At 41.9% G+C, this 4,564-nt stretch overlaps 1 long non-coding RNA gene across 1 annotated transcript; it reads right to left on the bottom strand.

Annotated features, from left to right (window-relative positions):
- Positions 1-1,845: 1,845 nt before the first annotated feature.
- Positions 1,846-3,312, bottom strand: LOC146891734 (uncharacterized). The gene is made up of 2 exons (XR_014996939.1): positions 3,118-3,312; positions 1,846-2,229 (listed from the first exon to the last, which is right to left on the bottom strand). It is a non-coding gene; the product is annotated as an uncharacterized LOC146891734 (long non-coding RNA).
- Between the last annotated feature and the right edge of the window lie 1,252 nt (positions 3,313-4,564).

The following is a 4,564-nucleotide window of genomic DNA, read 5'->3' as shown; positions in this document are numbered from 1 at the left end:
TAATGTGACCAGTGACTTCAAATTTCTGTCACTTCAGCTTCCCTGTAGGAATGGACAACAACCTGAAATTGTAAGCTAAAATAAACCTTTTCTCTTCTGAAACTTAATAATAATAACAACAACAATAATAAAGGCAACCCTGCCCATCCCCTCAATAAGGGTTTTCCTCCCAGTAATATGGGTCAACAGTTAAAGGCAATTGCCACCAAGATGACAACTTGAGTTCCATTGCTACGACCTATGTGCTGTGAGAATACCAGGCGACTCGCACATGTGTGCACCTGTGCACACACACACACACACACACACACACATACACACACACAAGAAAACAGGCATACACATAGGCACCGGAAATAAACAACTGTAATTTCTTTTTTAAATTCCAAGTTGATGGAGTCGGTGGGTTCACAAGTATTATCAGTTAGAAGACAATACTGAAGCACGGAGCCAAACCCCTGCCTCCTGGGTGTGGATAACTGTAAACACCTCGAAATACAAGTGAGATTTTCACAAAACACAGCTGTCACGGAGAGAAGGGTGGAGAAAAAGGCTGGGTAGGAACAGTGGATGTTATTTAGAGACCAGCAAGTGTAGTTGCTTGGCGGGTGTACAGGCAGCTTGCTGAGCGAGATAAAGATGAAAGGAAGTTTGGAGCCCGGGGAAGGAAGGACTTGAAATGTCAGAATGTAGAATTCGGTTGATTTAGTAGGTAACGGAGTCTACTGAGGTTTTTTCCGAGTGGTGGATGATAGAGGCAGGCAGGTTGGAGTCTGACACATCCTTCCACACTTGAGCAACTTTCCTGAAGAAATATGACTTTATCAAAATATCTTTATGAATAAAATAATGCACGCTATAAAATATGAATAAGCAATAGGAACACAATAAAGACGAAGAGAGAAAATGGCGTAGTATCTAGGCACAATGTGTCATCCATTTTGCCTCGGCAGAGAAAGGTGTCAGCGTTCTCGCCAAATAATCACTCCACACTGCTTTCTGCAGTCAAACTTCTCTTTCAAGAAGCTGGGACAGACTCCAGCTGTTCATCAGGTTCTTCTTTAGGCTGCAGCACGGTGTGGAGTCAATGAACATGACCTGCACCGAGAAGAAACTGCCATGTCCCTATATAATTCCTGTGTATAGAGATATTGGCATGGCTTGTTTTATTGTAAGCAAATTGGTGTGTGCCGTAAGAGACATCAAGGTGCACACCCATTGGCCCAGCATGCCCATGTCTGGGTGTCTAGTCTCAGGCAGGATGTTTTAAGAAACAGAATGGGGGGGCTGTAAAGATGGCTCAGCACATGGATAGTATACTCGTGTCCAATTCCCAGCACTCACATGGCGACTCACAAACCCTCTGTCACTCCAGATCCAGAGGATCTGCCACCCACTTCTGGCCGCCAAAGGTACCAGGCACAAGAGCGGTACGTAGACATATGCCTGCCAGCAAAGCACCCGTACACATAAAGAGAAGAGTTAATTAAAAACAAAGTAGAAAGAAGTGATATGAATTAATAAAAGCCTCCTATTGTTTACTGATAGTCACATATTATGTAGTAATTACAGAAGCAATCACAAGAATGATAAAATAGTGTCATGCTTATGAAAAAATGTGAGCAGAAACTTCAAAGTTTTTAAGCAGACGGAGTTTTAGATATTGAACTAAGTGTTTCATGAACCACTAGACACCTGGCTTTAAATAACTCTAAAGACTGGATAGGAAACATAGCAATGGGTCTATGTAAAGGATATACATTGTTTGCAAATGATGCATACATCAAGTCATTGGAAGAGGCCGAAGGACAGTAGGTTAAAAAATAATAATAATAGCAACACCAGTTGTGTCATGATCATTTTATTAAAGGCGGCAGGGCTTTTCTATATTTTATTTCCATATCTATTATGTCATTATTAAAGAGTAAAGAAAAAAGGGGGGCAAATGTCTAATAATACAACACGGAAGAAAGAATCATATAGCCCTGAGGGGCTTTTTCTCAACAGACGCCACAGGAGCTCGGTACGCTGTGGAGTTCCCCCAAAGCCCTTAAGCTGCCAGAGCCACATAGTGTCTAGTGAAACATGAGTTTCACAATTTTGTCCTCTTTGGTTCTGGAGAGGAGGGTGAAAGGGAAGCAGGATGTGTGTGCGGCATGTGGTTGAGACTCAACCGTCCATCTCTTCTCCAAGACAGCATGGCGTATGTGTGGCCTCCTGCGCCTTCCTCTGAAAATGAGAAACAAGAAATCAAACACCGGCGATAAAACTGATGACCAGCTGATGTCAGCCCCATTGGTTTAGACACAGCACTATCTCTCTTTTTAAGTAAGCCGGGGGAAATAAGATGCTTTCCCCACAATGAGGCCATTAGCTGAAACAATGATAAAGACCCTTAAATGATATCTTATCATTAGATAATGGTTGGCTTCAGATGGTTATAGCATTATCTCTAGAACTGTAAGAGTAATCATTTCTAAAGAATTACTAATAATTCTACAGCATGCACAGCAACTAACAGAACAAGAAAATAAATCATCGCCGTGTACAATCCAGAAATTAAATTATTAGTTCACGATTATTTAAATATTGCTAAATAATTAATGTTCAGCTTAGACTAAAAGAGTTTTTAAGTGGAGGTCTGATGCAAAGGCAATTGGTGCTGCTAAATGAAAGATTCTGCTTTGGAAACTTTAATTATTTACATGAGGTTTTATCATCAATTTAAACTTGGCCTTTGGCGAGGCTATCTTTAATATCATAGAAGAAAGAAGCAAGTGTTCTCCCCTGAAACCATTTTGTGTGTAGCTTCTTCCCGCCATTGTTGGAGGGTCAGACCTGGTTCTACAGCCTAAAGTTATTTTCTGTGTGTGGTACAAACATCTTTCACGCTGCCTCTCCTGACTATTGTGAGGAAGATGTAGGGAAAGCGGACGAAGCCTTGGCAGGATTTCACACTTCACTCCAAGGAAGAGGCAAAGGTTAAGAATGAGGAAAATTAGGCAGACAAGCGTGTGTGGCTGGGAGAAAAAGCTTCCTATTCTGCAGATGCTGGGTCCCTCAACACCAGCACAAGAAAGGCCAGTGAATGAGATCACCTCGACTTCCTCCGCTTACCCAGGAATGCTGGCCATCTTCCCTTCGGAAAGACAAGTCATCCGTGCAACTGAGTTCAGAGCCACATTGTAAAATGTTTCCGAACTCCTAGTGACAACACGCTGACACAGGTCCAAGGGACAAGCCCTGGAAGCCTTTTCCAGGCCTGACCTCAGAGTCCTGTGAGAATTTTTCAGAGCTCGCGCTCTGCGTGCCAATGAAATCCAAGCCTCTGATTATGCAACAGACCACAACGGTCTACAAACATGTGCTAAGGGACTGAGCCAGCATTCTGAAGAGGAAGCCTGTCTGCTAGAATCTCGGGATGGTGTTGAGTTAGTCTGAGGCTTAATGATGAATTTTTCTTTTTCATGTTCAAGGGAGGTGATTCTGGGTATCTTGGCTCTCTATCCTCATACAGAACAGGACATAATAAAATCATTTCAGAGGTTAGCACTTAGTCAGAGGCAGGCTTTTGTTGTTGTTCTTTTAATGTTAATCCATGGATTAACTCCTCAATTCCCTTTATAATTCTGGATATAGTATTTTCTTCTCCCAAAATGATTCTCATCAGTTATGACATCAGTTCTCAGGGTAGATTGAACAACTCACCATCACGATATCTTATCTAAGAATGAAAGTCCCGTAGCTAACACTGCATATTACACAACTATTTACCGGCCAACTGGTCTCTGCTGAACAGTTTAGCAGTAAGTCAGATGTTGCTACGGAAATTGTACATTAAAATCAGATGTGTACAAATGTCTTCATTTAATTTTTTTGGCATATATGAATTTTTTAAATCTCCGTTAAAAATAGAAAGTTGAAAAGACCCCGTGGCTTTCCCTTCTTCTCTCTCTCTCTCTCTCTCTCTCTCTCTCTCTCTCTGTGTGTGTGTGTGTGTGTGTGTGTGAGAGAGAGAGAGAGAGAGAGAGAGAGAGAGAGAGAGAGAGAGAGAGAGAGACGCCTGACCAGCAGCTGCACTGCCGAGATAAAAGAGACTGGTAGAGTGACTGGCATTATTCCAACAGCATTCCCTTCCCTCTTCGATGGAGTGTTCCAGGAAGCCAGTTATCTTCACGGTCTGAGGCATTCCTTACGACTTTCAGAAAGAAAACTATTTCTCCCAGGTCATCGGACAGTACAGCAGAACTTGTTAAAGAATCCCCAAGGAGCCAAACCTGCAGACTGGGTGCTGTTTTCCCAAGCCCTGGCTCTCAGCCATCACACACAGATGGCTCAACTCATCACTAACGAACCCCTTTTTAATAAGAGTAGCTCGGTGGTTCTGAGGACGTCATGGTTCTACTTCATACTTACTAAGAATAAGTTACTTCTGCTACTAAACTTGCTTATATCTACGATGCCTTTATTATGGTAATTATGCCATCTATTTAGTATTTAAAACAAACATTAAAAATGACAGAAGAAACCGTTGTATTTTCTTTGAAAAAGGTTTTTTGTTAAT

Source organism: Myodes glareolus, chromosome 13 (assembly GCF_982192425.1).
Source record: "Myodes glareolus chromosome 13, mMyoGla1.1, whole genome shotgun sequence".
NCBI lineage: Eukaryota > Metazoa > Chordata > Mammalia > Rodentia > Cricetidae > Myodes > Myodes glareolus.
The sequence above is the reverse complement of the archived record's forward strand: the minus strand, read 5'-3'. Positions and strand labels throughout refer to the sequence as shown.